This window comes from Protopterus annectens, chromosome 15.part0, assembly GCF_019279795.1.
Source record: "Protopterus annectens isolate FY-2018-M chromosome 15.part0, PAN1.0, whole genome shotgun sequence".
NCBI lineage: Eukaryota > Metazoa > Chordata > Ceratodontiformes > Protopteridae > Protopterus > Protopterus annectens.
Genome location: NC_056749.1, coordinates 250,742,153 through 250,759,870, shown reverse-complemented (window position 1 = coordinate 250,759,870; position 17,718 = coordinate 250,742,153).

Here is a 17,718-nt window from a genome sequence, read left to right as displayed (position 1 = left end):
TTCAGAGAGCTAATATGGCCTTCCGTTGGGACTGTTACAACAATAGAGGTCGGATTCGTGTTTTGCTTTTATCCGAGGCTTCTGAATCCTTTGTTTAAAGTTTTGGTTCTGCAGGCCTCTTTCTAATCTGATAAGGGCTTGTTTTTCATCGCTGGATCATTTGCGAGCCATTCACAAGTTTTTATGGCTCCCATGAACTCTTCCTCATCACGAAGTTACAGGAAATGCTTCTTTTGTTGTCCTAGGGACGGTTTTGAAGTGGCACATTCGGAAGTCTGCTCGTTTAAAGGGTCCCTCGTCGCGAACTTGACGGCAGTTTCTCAGGTTTGGGAAACTGGAAAAACTGCGTGGAAGAACGTAAACTGACTATTATAGCACAAGTGCTTACATTTTAAACACATAGGAAACACTGAACTGTTTTATATAATACATTTAATTATTTAGGTATCCAAGTATATTTGGAATTGGTGTGCTTATTTAACAGTATGGTGAGAGCATATACAGCTTTAACTCTAGTCCTAATATAAAGTTTATATGCAGTTAGTGAGTGGTCAGGTTTGATGTCATAACACAAAAGACTATGATTTTTTTTAATTGCTGTGGTTATTGCTGTTTTGACAATTGCTGACTACTCTGAGATCCCTTGTGTTTGTTTAAGCTCTCAGATTTTAGTTAACTTACATTTGATTCACTGTGTGTTTTCTCCACATGGAACAAACAAAAGAGAATGCATTTTAAAACAGGACAGTACTAACATTAAAGAATTTCTTAGGAAAATGGGTGTCCAGTCACTCACTGAAAATTAAAACAAACTGTATGTAAGATCTCTGCATAACAGTGCATATGAAACCACCATACAGAGTAAATGCTGAAGCGTATTTGTTTACAATAGTACATACAGTATAGATTGTCTACAAACAATTACTGTAATCTATATTATGGTTTAGTGTCTCATGTTTTGACTTTATGGGGTTTTGGAAAATTGTCTTTTAGTTATTCTTAAGATGTATGATGTATATATTACAGGAAAGTATCAGTTTTCCTACTCACGGAATGTTTTTAATGGGACACAACTTATTATTATCATCATTAGATATTTGAAGTGTTTGGAGAGGAATGATAAGAATAATTTATGTTGTTAATACTTTTTTCCTCTACATAATTTCCGAAATTGATAAAACAAGATATGTAGATGTTTAGCAGTGTTTAATAGGGAATGATTAGGTTAGGCTTTGTAGATTTAGTGGTAGTAGTCATAGGTTTTTTGCATGATATAGTGGTAATATATTTTAATCTAAAGAACATTTATTTAGTAATGTTATTAATCCTTACAATGTTTAACAATGTGGAAAATCTATGTTTGTCCTGGTCCAGGGGTTTAGTGGGTAGGCACGGGTGTGGGACGGGATTTCAACAATGCTTCCAAAAAGTATATCTTTTGAAAAAATATTTGAATCTATTCTGTTTTTTTCTAACGTAAACCATATTTGAATCAATTAAAGGTCGTACTATGTGGGAAATAGATTCATGGAATACGAAAGGGCTCCAGAACTTGAAAAAGAGGAAACTGTTTCTTCATTTATTTTTGCAGGCTAGGGCATGTTTTATTTTACTCCAAGAAACTCATTTGACTAATGATCAGTGGGCAGTTATTAGGGAAAAAAATGGATCAGAGAGGTCATAGCTTCGGAAGGTAAAACTAATAGTGTGGGGGTCGCGATAGTTATAAAGAGCCAATACCAAGAAAAAATTCTAGACTTTAAAGTAGATAAGGAGGAAAGATGGTGTTACATGATTCTGTCATCTAATCACTATGATAAACCTATTTTACTTCTTAATATATATGCACCATGTAACAATCAACACCTTTTTATACTATCACTTTATTTCATTTTGAATCAATATAATAATCACTACATAATTATAGGAGGGGACTGGAATTCATATCAAGATCCTAAACTGGATAAATCAAGTGTCCATAGGTCATTTAATACTCAAGCAGTAATAGCTTTGAGTGAACTTAAAGCTGACTTTAAATTGTATGATCCTTTTAAATACGTAAGCAATCAGTTTAATACAAATAAATTTACATTCTATTCAACATGTCACAAAATGTGGTCTAGAATAGATTTTTTCTTGATTTCAGAAAGTTTAATTATTCTAGATCCCAGTGTTACTGTACAAGCTCAGTTCTTATCAGATCATTCTAAAATTACTTTAAATTTTAATAAAGACCGCAAAAATAGCTTATCACATAGAGGGTACAATTGGACCCTAAATCCAAATTTATTAAATAAAGAGGATATAATTCAGGAAACTCAGGCTGTTCTTGATCTTCTATTAGTTAGTTTATCTAAACAACAACATTTACCCGATATTGAATGGGCAACAACCAAAGCACAAGTAAGAGGGATTTGTTTGCAAAAAGCTACCTATTATAAAAGAATTCAAAATAGTGATATGCAAAGACTGGAAACCAAAATCAAGTCATTAGAACAGGATTTATTTAGGAAATTTAACCAGCAAACAGAAAAAGAACTATTAAAATGTCAAAAGGAGCTCGTTTTGATCCAGAATAGTAGGTTGTCATTTTATGAACATAGATTGTTGGCAAAATATGCTAATCATATTCAAACGCCTTCAAGGGCATTACCTAGAATCATTAATCAATCGAAAGTCCCTTTGCAGATCACTGAAATACAGTTTAAAAATAATAGATATACAAAATCTGAAGATAATATGAGTATTTTTGAAATGATTTACTCTCAGCTTTACAGTGATAGACAGAAATCTTCCACGAATAGGATTAATAATGGCTTTTTGCAAAAAATTATTTTTCCAAAAATTAACGATTACTCTCAAATAGATTTAATTAAGCCAATTTCCTCTGGGGAAATAATAGATACAATTAAAAAGTTGAAATCTCATAAAGCACCAGGTCCGGATGGATTGACCGCAGAATTTTATAAAACATTTTGTGACTCCTTTGGCAAGATACTTCCACATATATTTAATTATATAATTAATAATAGAATTAGTGATCCTCACTTTAATGCATCCAGAACAATTCTTATTCCCAAAGAAAACACTGACTTACATAACCCGGACAACTATAGCCCTATCTCTCTTTTAAATATTGACATGAAAATTTTGACATCTATCTTAGCTAATAGATTGAAAAAGGTAATAGACTTAATAATATCCAATGAACAGGCCGGATTTATGAATGCCAGACAAACTACTGACAATACCTTATCACTACATACATTAATTTCCTATGCTTGTCAAAAAAATATTAATGTTTATGCTCTCATTACTGATGAACAAAAAGCATTTGATGGAGCTAATTTGAAATTTCTGTTTGATCTTTTATCATACTTCAATATACCTCAAGAATTTATTTTAACGTTACAAATATTATATAATAACCCATATACAACTTTATATATTAATAAAAATTTTTCTAAAAGAATACAAATTAAGAACAGAACTCGTCAGGGCTGTCCTTTATCCCCTATATTATTTAATCTATATTTAGAACCACTGTTTTTACATATTAAGCAAAATATATACCATAACGCCCCAATAGTTTATGGCACCAAGATATCTATGACTGCCTTTGCTGATGACCTCAATATTTATTGTATGAATCCAATTTCAGATACTAAAAAAATACTAAAAGCAGTGGAAGATTTTGCTGAAGTTTCCAACTACAAGATAAACCTTAAAAAAAACAACTTATTTCCTTTGAAAACACCAAAACCTTTTTCTCTTTTACCATAGGTAGGACAAGTTAAATCGGAGAATAAGATAAAGTACTTGGGTGTTATCTTTTCTACAGATAACAGAGATTTCTATGTGAATAATGTCAAGTTGCTTTGGGATCAGATATTGTCCAATTTAAGAAGATGGAATAATCTGAAATTACCAACAATGGCAAATGTTTCAATAATTAAAATGAATGTGTTACCCAGAATTTTGTAAATTTTTAGAGCTACTCAAGTTTTGATCTCCAGGAAATTTTTTAAACAAATTCACATGGAATCGGCTAAATTTATATGGGAATCTAAGAAAACTAGAATATCATATGATAAACTGATGACTCCGAAAAATAAAGGAGGCCTAGATCTACCTAATTTTGAAATGTATTACTTAATAATAAATTCTAATATAATTTTAAGACTAGCTTACTATGAGATATTTAGTAATAAATGGTCACCTAAAGGGGTAGTTATGAATCATAAATACGTTGTAAGTTTGAATATTAATCCGAAAGCTTTACCTTTTTTAAGTAAAGATACTTTTAAATTATTTTCTTTAATGGAGCATATTACAGTATATACAAGTCTAATACAAAATCTTTTCCAATCATTAAATCTCTTACAGCATATTATGACTTTTCAACCCTTTCATAAGAACCCGAATATGAAAATTAATAACCAAGTAATAGATCTTAAAAAATATTCACTTATAATTAATCTAACTTTACTTGAGCTATATCCATATCTTAACCATTCAGTTCATGATATGTTGCAGGGGATGAATCTTCCTAAATCTTACTTAATAATATTGAGACAATTAAAGGATCTCTCTGTAAATTACTTCAAAGACTTTAAAATTGATGAGGAAATGTTAACTAGTTGTTCAAACTTATGGTTAACTCTTAGACAAGATATCAAATTTATTACCTCTACAAGTGAACTGATAAAAGAGCTGAAATACCAAAACCAAATACTTTTGTCAAAATATTGGAAGGATAAAATACCATTGATAGAAGATAACAAAATACTAAAGGCAATTAACTTAACAATAAAATCAGTTTCTCTCTAAAAAATTAATATTTACATAATTGATGATATTTAATAATGCCTACTATACACGCCTTAGCTTGCATAAATTCAACTCGAAAAACTCGCCCAAATGTCCATACTGTAAAGACCAAACGGCGGACCTCTTGCACATGTTCTGGAGCTGTAAATGTATTTACAAACTTTGGAATTCCTTAAAAATCCAACTACAAAAGATGGGATATCAACATTCTACACTTTCTTGGGAATTCATGATACTACATATTCCTCCTAATAATTTGAATAGAACCCAAATGATTATACTTATGAATATTTTTTTATTAATGAAACTTTATATAGCTACAAATTGGTTGACTCCATTTCAAACTTCGTGGGAAAACTTTAAAGGTTTAGCCATGAAACATATTCTAGCACATAAACTTTTAATTAAGGATAATAAAAGGAATATTAATAACCCAAAGGTGTGGGAACAAATTTTCAACATTATATTAGCTTAATGTACCGAAACTCAGCTCAACCCCAGGACATGCATACCTGATGTGAATGTTGGTAAGAACAATTCATTCTAATGATAGTAGATCTCTTGACTCGTGTCATTACATGCTCCTTTCTTTTCTTTCTTGATTTTGTTTAACGGCTGGAAGCATTCATGTAAATAATGTACATAGTTTGCAGTGTGGGTATTATTAGCTTAATTTGGGTATTATTTGTATTTCTTTTTCTTTGCTGTTTTCTTTATTGTATGGAAAATTGGTAAAATAATAAAGATTTATTATGGAAAAAAAAAGGTAAAGACTATCTTTGCTTTAAACAAGATATATATAATAGCAAAAAATCATAATCAGGTATACCATTGTGCTGGTTTACCCATTTCTGGTGTCCTTTAACTACTCAAGCTACATCTTTACATCTTCATGAGTAAGCAATGCAGTTATAGCAAACTGGTATATTCTTTGGGCCCAGTTATTTTAATTCAGTATTTTAGAATCCTTTTGACTTAGTGCCAATGACTCAGCTGACAGCATGAAAAACTTTAATAAAAGAATATTCAGAAGGACTTGAGTTTTATCCTTCCATAACGTACTTAAGTTCACATGCATCTTCTGATGCTGAACTGCTAAATGATGGGGTGTTGCTTTCTGAAATGCCATTCTTTGGATATGTTGTTGAAATGTGGACCTCATTTGTTGGCAATACAAGATGATGTGGAAGATGCCGTGGTACTTGCCTGTGAAGAGAATCTTAGTTTCCTCAGCATTCTAGCCATACTTCACCTTGTCAGTATGAATGTCATCTTGGGTTTTCACTGAAAAATGTTACAGTCTCAGCAGAATGTCCTCAGTCAACAATATTCAAGCACTAAAAATACAGGCTAATACAGATGTACATCGATGTAACTACATTCCCAACAGCTGTGCTCATGATGTATCTTTTCTCAAAGTAAGGCATAGAAGAGTCAGTATAGTAGATAATATACACCCTGGGTCATATAAATCGTTTGCCTGCCAGTTAGCATGGAAGACTAAGGATGTAAACTGTTAACTGTTAAAACCGGAGATACCTAACCTTCACTCCCATTTTTCATATATTTTAACTCTCTCCTAGTCCTTGTACAGTACAGGGCACACTTATATTCATAAAAAATCAGCCTCCAGTACTTCGGCCTAACCTAAAACACATTTCAGAATAATCACAACATAAACTGACTATGCATCAACATTCCCATCAAGCATCAAATCAAACTAACCCTTGCATTAGCACCAACCCCCAGCTAGCATAAATAAATTTTTATAGTTCTAAATACTTCACATTTTCATGCCCTACAAAGAAATCATTATTTTGGTGATTTCAGTTTAAACATTCTTAACCTCACAATTTGGGGAATCCTAAATTACCTCTCCAACCTTGGTTCTATGCATGCAGTCAAAAACTATACTAGGCCCAGCTCCTCCTCAAGTAATTCCTTTGTAGACCTTATAGTAGCAGATATTCCAGATGGGATCCAAAGCCTTGACATGCTATATCCCTTCATCAGTGGCCACTATACTGTCCCAATCTCAGTCAAATTGCCATATGAAAAAACTCCAGCTGCACTAGTCACCTTTAGATTAAAGACATACAAAAATATTAAAGGCCTCCACTATGAGTTCTTAAAGTTCAACTGGGGAGCCTTTCATAAGAGTGCAAGTCCCCATCTCTCTTGATCCTACTCTAACCAATATCCTCTTCCAGCTTCAAGAGAAATTCTTTCCAGTAATCACTGTACTCCTCAGACCCCCCCTCACTATAACCTTTAGCTCAGCAAAGAAATAATGGCACACTACAAACTTGGAGATGAAGTATGGTACAACTGGAGAGCCTCCTCCTTCTTCCCCAACCATCTCAGGACTAGATTTCTAAATGTAAGGAACCTATCCAAAAAACTATTAGGATATGCAAATCCATGGCCCTTCACAACACGCAAAACATTCTGTACAATTCTCCAAATAATTCTGGAACTTAATCAACAATATCACAGGCAAATTAATCCCAAGCAACTCTCCCACTGGTGGGGGTGGGTGGATGTTGGGGTACGCCATCTCTACCACTAAGAGGCCATGTTCTTCTTTTAGTTTTTCACAGAAATTCCTCTATTCCTTCTCCAGGTCCCCTTTCCACTGACAGTACACGCCTCCTCCATTCCATTTTCCTATCACTCCACCACTTAAACTGACTCCCAAAGTCCCACTATCTTTCCACTTGAAGGTCATAAAATCCAAAGAAAGAAAGAAATTGCCTTATTGAAAATATCCCCAATACTCCTGTAGAAATAGATGGAAGCCCTAGAAACTCTGTGTCGTAAATGAGACCATGCCACCTGACTGGAAGTCAGCAACTGTAAAACATCCCAAAATTCCCAAACAATCCATTAACTTCAGACCAATAACTATCATATCAACAATTGGGAATTTCTTTGGGAAAGCTAAATTTACAGTCAACTGACAAGTTACATTCAGTCCCATGGCATCCTATCATGGTAACGATGTAACTTTTGAGTAGGCCATAGTACCTTAATTGTCCTTTATACCCCTTACAGATGAAATTCTTCAAACCATGAGCAAGGGCTGCAATGCAAGCAGCATCTTCATTGATCTTACAAAAGCCTTTGACCTTCAATTCACAACCTTCTTCTAGACTCCCTCTTACAAGCAGCCTGCAGTCCCACTACTATATATTAGTTCCAATTTTACCTCTTATACAGGCTCTTTTAATTCCAGAGTGGCTCCTGTACTTCCCCAGTTGCCCTTCTTGTGAAAGGGGTTAATCAGGGCTCAGTTCTCTCCTAGTCTATGCTCTTATTTTTATTCATTAATAATCTGTGAGCCGACCTACGTATGGTATTCAACAAGTCTGCCTCTTCCCACTCTCAAATCAAATTGCAATTAGGAAAAGATCTACCACACCTTTCTGACTTCATATCAGTGAATGGCTGCACAATAAACAGTTTAGAATAAATCTTAATAAAATGAGTCCATACTCACTGGTACTCCTGTTTCAGACCATTGTCCCATACATATTCCTTTATTATATTTTGCTCTACAGGTAACCATAACTTATTTCAAATGACTCAGTATTTAGTCTGACTCACCATGGCCACTTTCATTTGAAGCTGAAAAATAAACACATCCATTGTAGGAGACAGGACTGCTATTGGTAGAGGAGGTTTTTATACCTCAAATGAAAATAAGACGCCTACTTCTCAAATTGTCATTGTCCTGTAATGATTTCTGATTATAGATTATTTAAAATTAAACATGTAGGTTATTCCTTCTGTCTCTGCAGAATGTTATCCGTAAACTACTGGCTACTTGTAATGTTGAAAAGTATTGCCCCCTACTTCTGGCTAGTCCTTTCCTTTCAAAAGACCTGGTGCATACCTGAAGCTTCAGTTTAAAGAAATGACTGTGAAAGTTATGCAGTAGTCTTAATTTATAACAATTCACAACTCTGCAAAGATAATTGATGGTCAAACATCCTTCTAAAGCTGTTATAACGGCAGATCACTACAGCTCTGAGTGTCAGTTGCTTCAGTAAATGCATTATGGACTATAGATTTGTGCAAAGCATGAGTGCAAGAAAGTTAATTGCTGAGAAATAATCAGAAAACTGAAAAGTAGAAATAGACTGCATTAAATTATACATCAGTTAAATTATTCATGCCTCACAAGTGCTTGGCTCTTCAGTTCATATCCGGGATGATATGTTTTCTGTGTAGAATCTGCATACCCACTGTGTTTTTGCCAAGTTCTCTGGTTTCTTGACACATCCCAAAGAGGTACCATAGATACATTGGCAATTTTGTAAATTGACTATAACCATGTCTGGTATCTGCATGTGTGTGTGTGTGTGTGTGTGTGTGTGTGTGTGTGTGTGTGTGTGTGTGTGTGTGTGTGTTTGTGCGTATGTGTGCATGCACAGGTATGTTCATCTTGTTATGTACTTCCACTTTAGTCAGCTTTAGTTTCTATGCCTTTTGCATACTAAGTGCCAACACTCACTATGGCTGTCTCACAGTCCTACACTTCACAATGCTGGTATAGTGTCAGAGAATGAATGAAGAATGAAAAGATGAAAGGATGAAATAATATGAATTATTGGGCATTTCACCCTGTGGCCTATTTAATATACAGGCTGGAATACTTGTATAAATTGTGCAGTACTCACAAAGATTTTGAGCAAGTAGCAGCTATTTACGGGAGGGAATCAATTCATAGAGATGTGTTGCATGAAGAACAACATTCTGTAGTGCACATTATACAGCATTTGAACATGATCCTGTCACATGTTGATATGAGGATAACGTCATGCAAATGAAGTGCCAGATTCAACTTTCCTAGGACCTTGTCACATGCTCTCTGTAAGTCTAGGAAAGCCCAAGTGGACTGGTCTTGGTTGTGCTGAATCCTGATCTGAATGTGAACAATTCGTCTCCCATCTTACTTTCTATTACTCCAAATATTCTATTACTCACCCTCACCAGCATTTTCCTGCAGTGTGACAGGAGTCTGATACCCCTGTACTGCCCACATTTGTGAATGTCCCTTTGTTCTTGTATACTGGTAGTAGAATGCTTATTCCCCAGTCATCTGGGATACACCTTCCTCTCCATACTGCTTTGAGTAACCTCAGGAGTCATTGTACCCTAACTCCCCCAATATCTTGATCATATCTGCTGTGAACTCACCTCCTCATCTGAACCTGCTGCTTTCAATGACATAATTTTTCTTAATGCTGTTTTTTCTTCTTCTAGTGTGTGGGTTCTTCTTCATCTTCTTTCATCATAGGTTGTGTCTGAGAAGTACGGCTTCTGTGGGGTTTTCTTCATTCAAAAGCTGTGGAACGTACTCCTAACTACCTTTGACATCCTGTGTACTGATGAGCAGGTTGCTGTTGGCATCCCTTATAAATGGTGTCTGATAACAATCTTTTATATTTCTCTGTCTTTGCCTTGCAGCAAGATAAAGTTTCTTTGTGTTTTCTACTACCTACCTTTCCAGAAGCTGGTAGAGTGCCATCGATGCCTTGTTCTACTGCAACTGCTCTCTTAGCCTCCTTTAAGCCATCCAGAATTCCTTCTTAGCCTGGTCCACATCCAGAATTCCTTCTTACCTGGTCCATCTTTTCTATCTCCCATGTCTTCCTTCGCTCCTTTCTTTTGATAACTTCCCAGATTTCTGCATTCTACCAGATTTCCTTATGTATAATATTTCCATTTATGACTTGGCTGAATACCTGACAAGCTGTACACAGAAAAATGACTTCATTTTGTTCACAAGCCAGTGGGCTAATAGGACTCTATGCAGACTATCATTGATGCAGTATGGACCTCCAAGTCCAACATTATCTACTACAAACAACAGTAAAACAGTATGAAGAGAGAACATCAGTTCATCCTACAGATGGCGCAACATTACCCAGCATGCTATTAAAGCACATCTTCAAAAACAGAACACCTTGTATGACCAGGTGAGGGTCAAAGCAGATGAAGATATAAGGAGAAAGCACCAGAAGGAGTAAGACATTCTGAGAAGATATGCTGACTCAAGAAGAATTACAATGAAACACTCATTTTATAGACAAAAACTGTCATGGGTATAAATGACAAACAAAACAAGCATGAGCAATCCTGAGCCCTTCCAATTAAAAGGATCACTGGTTACACTAACAAAAAAAAAAAAAAAACAAGTGGATTTTAATAGTGGTGATTCTGAAAGCTGCTTGGGGCCCAAAGTTGCAGGGAGGCCCAGACTCTATGTTGTAATAAGGCACTGTATGCACTTTTAACAGAGACACCAAAGGACATTTATCTGTTTATTTTACTTTATTTTATTTTTTTATTAAAATGTTTCTGACTTCTTGCAGACCACAGCACCTGTACTTAAGGCAGCTATAACACTAATCAATTTATGAGCTTTCTGCTCTGTCCTATGAATTAAGGGAGGGCAAAGCAGAAAGTAGTGAATATCAAATGGTATAGACTGTTCCATAGGATTGTAGGATCATAAGATCATAGGATCACAGGAGGTTACTAGGCTAATGTCCCCAGGACCCTTACAACCCTAGCCAAGTTCAACCCATGTTCCCAAGGGTGTCTGGTTCAAGCAGACACTAAAATCAGCACCTATTGCTCCTGTCCAAGAGGGTCACATGTGGAACCTCCAGGGCAAATTTCTGGTTACCCATCCAATTATCCAAATTATGCTTAAATAGGGCCAGTGAGTGGCTTTGTTTAACATGAATAGGAAGCTTGTTCCAAAGGTGGGGCAACCGCTGTGAAACAAGTCTGTCTCTCCAGCAAGTTCTGTTGGTGTCAAATACCAAGTTAAGGCCCTTTGAGACAGTGACCCATGTGCCATTTGACTTGTGAAAGTGCATCATTTCCAATAAAGTTGGGTCAGAGATTGGTCTGTATGCATGACACAGATCACTTCTGAGCAGTCTGAATGACACAGAGTAAAGTGACAATGATTTCAGTCTGTTTGCATAAGACAGATCTTGAAGACCCTGAATTTGCTTTGTAAGGAACCTTTGTGGTCTCTCCAATTGCTGCAGGTGTTTGGAAAGGAATACACCAAAGGGATAGTTGTACTCTATTATTGGCCTGATGAGAGATGAGTACAGGGGGGTTATAACCTCTTTTTTTTCTGCAGGCAATGCCATTACTTATGAGATAAATAAACAATGCAAAGTGCCCTTCCTACCACTGTGGAGACATGGTGATTGAAGTTAAGGTTGTTGTCAACCTGTGTGCTCAGATCTCTCACCACTGACTGTATGCTTAGGGTATTGCTATTGATGTGGTAGTTTGAAGGAACATCACCCTTGCTGAAGGGGATGATAATGCATTTTTTTGCATTGAGTTTAATACCATGACTTTGGCACCAGTCATTACTATGCATAAGACCTACTTGCAGGATGTTGACATTGCTAGGGGTTTCCAGACTTGCTGTGCAGAAGTCTTGCAACTGTTCAGCAAAGTTAAGCAAATTTTCTTTTATTAACTGATTAATTTATTTATTTACTAACTCTTAATAGATGCACAGCTTTGCAGGGCAAGAAATTTGCTACTGGGTGAGGGGCAGGGACTAGCAGGTAGCCATATTACCTGTCTTTCTGAGTTTTGTAACTCCCAAATATTTTCTTTCTCATTTCAAGACATAACTGTTGTTGCATAAACCACTGCAACTGCGCATTTACACTTTGATAAGCTCACTCAGATGGAGTATGCCTTTCTGTATAATTTATATATACATAACATAAATCCATACACTGCTGCGTTAATGTCTATATGGAGGGATGGCAGAATAGATTTATACACCTTGCCTCAGTGTACTGCAGAATAGTTGTCGATTGTGATATGTAGGAAATATGGGCGACAGCACCATTATTTAAAACAAAAAAGTGACATATTTCAGGTAGAGAGAAGGGCCATACTCTGGAGACGTCCATTCTTTTCTTTCCCTTCCTGCCTGAGTATTTGTCTTGCTGACACCTTACTTTAAAATAACAATTGGCCTAGATTGTCAGTGACAGTCAAAGCTCTTATCTGACATTGATTTTCTAGCAGTTACCTAATTTTGTCTTCTGTTTATTTTTTGTGGTTCTTTGACAGACTGACGAAAACTGTGATTATTACATATTAATGGATATTTAGCTTCAGACTTTGTATCTTTCATTGAGTGCATGTTACTGCAAATTCTATTATTCTGAAAACTTTCTAAGTATACAAGAAAATATTTAAAAACTGTTCTCGATTTGGGACTTCTGTCTCACATTAGATTTTGGCTTCCTTTCCCCTGTTTCATATTTTAAGAAATCAAGAGCTATGCTGACAGTAATTAAAATGCTTAGTGCCCTCCATTTGCTACAGGACAAGCGCTCTGATATTCTGCACATTTTCTTTCACTTGTATAGAGAATCACAGAATGGTATTTTGTGTGCATTTGGTCTCCTCAATGTGCAATCAGTGACCAGCTCCAGGAATTTGCACTTTAAAACTATTAATTTAAAATTTGACGTTTGTATGCTTTTACAAAAAATATTTGACAGTTCCTACATGCATAAACTAGAAACACTAATGCAATGTAAGCACAGGCTGTGTAAGCATATTTGCCAACTTTTCAGAGTAGATAAACTGTTCAGAAACTGTATTCTTTATAGTTATTACTAGGAATGTACCGCTGTATTTTATTTTTTGTGACCCCTTTTTGTTGGACTCCTGTGCTTTGTCTTAAACTGTAAAATGCAATAGGGTTTGTTTTGGTTGGGGCATGGGAGTTGTTGCAAAAATAAGCAGCTCACAGTTGAGATTTCTTAGAAAGGACTTTGTAACACAGTTCCTCCAACAATTATATCATTCTCTCTGCCTTTTCATAATGCTGTTGTCTTCTTTTTATTCTGAATATTGATTTCTCATTTTTTTAAGATTGAGAGGATTGTTTGATTTGTGCTGGCAGAGGAGCTATTTGCAGATATCAAACTGTTATAAGGTTTTGCTGAACAGAAGTGACTTTTGTTAAAGAAGTGATACCAAAATGCTTCCCTGAAGTGTCTTCCTCTGTTACTTTTTGGCTTTGTTCCAGATTTCTTCAGTTAAGGGGTTGAGAAGTACGTTGTGCAGTGTTTATGTAAAACAATTGAAATACATTGTACAGCCATGATTTAGTTTTAAATTGTTATTACAGTTAGACATCTGAGATGTATACAGACAACAAAATATGTATAATTGCAGGGTACAGGAGTCTGTCTGTAGTTGATAATGACCATGTCCAGATTTGGTAATTATTTTAATTTTGCAGGACTGATGCTATTTTTGTGAAACAGGCCAGTATACTCTGGCTAGTGTTTGTGCAAAAAAACAAACAAAAAAATATTAAAATACATTTACTATTGCTGTTGTTTTGCATCACAATAATATGTGTGAGGTGTAGACAGTCGGCAACTGCTGCATGGCAGTGGATGTTCTGTCTTTCAAAGAAGGTAAATTACCCAAGTATCATATTCTTATTTTAAGCTGCCTTCAATCTGTGTTTGCCACACTTGGGTGCATTTGCATGAAGTAACAGGAATAGTTGACTGTGGCTAGTGAGCATTTACGTGAAGCAAACTTTGTTATTTTTTTTAGTATGCCTGAACATCTGAGGTGCACACACTCCACAGTGTGGCTATAATTGGCTATATTGCTGGATACATGGGTTGTCTGTGTACCAGAATGACTGTGCTATTGCAATCAACCTAGGCAGTCATTTGGCTGGCTCTGCAGAACAGGAACATTTCAGGTCACTAAAGGTAGTTTTGGCAAATGAGAAATGACCGAAGTACATTCACTGAAACTACTTTCATCAATAGTGAAGTTTGCTTCTTTGTCCACTGTTGCATGGTCTTGGAGTTGCTACATGTAAGTTAGGGTCCGACATGGGGGTGTAAGGGAAGTTTGTCCCACATGCAAATATATATATATATGTATATATATACATATATATATATATATATATATATGTATATATATATATATATATATATATATATATATATATATATATATATATATATATATATATATATATATATATATATATATATATATATCCTTAAAATGTTCACTAAAGGTAGTTTCTGTGAAAACCTTTCACAATGTTTACTTTTGCCAAAACTGCTTTTAGTAAGCCAACATGAAGCCTTCCAGACTAGGGTGTATTTGTATAAAGTAACTTGGAATATTTTTCTTTGGTCATTTTTATTACAAAAAATATATATATTTAAAATATATATATATATATATATATATATATATATATATATATATATATATATATATATATATATTATATACAGTGAATAAAACATCTGTAACTGATGAGTATGAACATTGGTGGGTTATAATGATAGCAGTTTGGGAGGTCTTTTATGGCTGAAATGTCCGAAAATCACTGACTCTTTGTCATGGGCTAGTAAGTTTAGTTTCCTTTCTTGCTAAAAAATGCTCAATACCACACATTAAAAACAATCAAATATTGTTTTATTAAGCAATAAATGTAATTTACAAAATTTGGTAGATGAGTGCAAATTATAAGCCATCAGGAAGGTGAACAAAAAAAAAAAAGATGCATTAATGCATGTTGCTAAAAAAATGTGTGTGATGGGGAGACCATGGTTTGAAAACCACCCAGAGCCCAAGGTAGACTTAATCCTCCACTGATCAGCAGACATCATTCATTTCTAAAGAGCATGTATGACCCTTGTGCTGGTGAAGACAATAATTATGACTGTCCTTAAAGTACTGACATTGTAACAGCAAATACCTTAACTACAAGGTTATCTGACAGTCAGATATATATATGCTCAGAATATACCAGAGGGCTGGAAATCAAACATCCCATCTAATGACTACAGGTACTTATCTGTCTCTTAACATAATAATGATAATATCATTTTTTTTAAAGGCAATGTAACCCATAATGCAAAAATGTCAGTGGAACAACAGGCAGCACACTCACCTTTGGTACAGAAGGCAATGGGTTCTATTCCCACACCAAGTGGACTGATTGCTAACACTGCAGTGCAGTATGGAGAGGTGCTGCACTCCTGAGTGTGCTATTCTTTGTATGAGACATTAAACCAATGCCTGATCTGCTTGAGATAAGATAGCTCAGGTGGATATAAAAGATCGCACTACATCCATTGAAAAGAGTAAGTGTCCTTTATTTACATACAAAAATAACTTTTATATAGAAAATACTTACATATTTACAAATATTTACAAATTTACACAAAGTGTACAATATATATATATATATATATATATATATATATATATATATATATATATATATATATATATATATATATATATATATATATATATATATATATATATATATATATATATATATATATATATATATACATACATACAAATCTGTTTACAAAAAATGTTCATCCATGTTAGACCCCCCTCCTTTTTTCATAACCACCATCTTATTTTACTTAATATTGTTGCTAAAATCCATTTTCCATTAAGCATTATTTATTTTATTGTTTCATTCCATGTAAACAGGAGTACAAAAGTCTGTGCAGGCACAGCTGAGTGCAAAGGCAAATGGATTAAGAACAAAAAATGGCAGCCAGCATTTCCATTCAAAAATAGACCGGTTTCGACAGCTCCATGTTTTCAGCAGTGTTAAGATACCAAAAAGTAGTAGCACATTTAAATATATAATCAGTATAAATTCACCACCCATTTAAACAGACAGTGTTTCATTAAGCCCCGATAAAAACAAAGCCTCCAGACTCTCAATCCAAGATTGTTCCTTATTATTCAAAACACAATGCCAGTCTAATTCATTACATGCAGCTAAATCAGTCTCATCAATAACAATGAATTTAAATACAGCTGAAGGATGTTTCGGAACACGTTTATATAATGCATTGGACAAACATTTTTTAATGTTACTCATATGTTCAAAAATATGGTTTTAAGTTGTCTGGATGTTTGTCCATCACAGAAAGCTGAAGATGTGCAAGTGGCTAAATACACTAGCCACTCAGAACAACAAGTGCCAAAACAAAAAATATCAAAGACTTTGGATGTTCACAGATTTATAGGTTCATAGGTGTGTACTAGGCTAATGGCCCTGGAGCCTTTACAAGCCTAGCCCATAGGATTACCCTGGCATTGTGCCACCCAACCTTAGTTCCCAGTGCCTCTGTCGAGTAGAGCCACTGGAGTGATCCCTGGGATGAATTTTCTATTCCCCATCCACTCATCAAAATTTCTCTTGAACAGGGCCAGTGAGGTGCTTTGTTGACATGCATGGGAAGTCTATTCCATACCATGGGCAGACTCTGGGTTATGAACCTGTCCTTCCAGCATGTTCTGTTGATTGTGGTAATGAGGTTGAGGTCTCTGGAGTGTGTGGTGTGGAGGGATTGGGATTTCTTTAGATGTAGCATTTCTAACAAAGCTGGGTCAGACATGGCTTTGTAAGTCAAGCAGAGATCGCCTTTAAGTAGGTGATATGAGACAGAGAATAGCTGGAGGTGTTTGAGTCTGTCCATATAGAACAAGTGTTTAAAGCCTAGGATCCTCTTTGTGAGGTACTTTTAGGGCCTCTCCAGTTGTTGCAGGCATCTAGTGAGGTACATGCCAAATGGGGCACTTTAGTCGATGATTGGCCTAATGAGGGAAGAGTAGAGGGAGACAATGACCTCTTTCTTCCTGGATGCAAAACCCTTAGTAATGAGATGTGCCACATAGAGGGGCTTTCTGACCACAGTGGCAATGTGGTGGTCAAAAGAGAGGATGCTGTCAACCTGTGTTCCCAGATCTCTTATAATGCCTTCTGTATTCAGTGGACTACCATCAATGTGG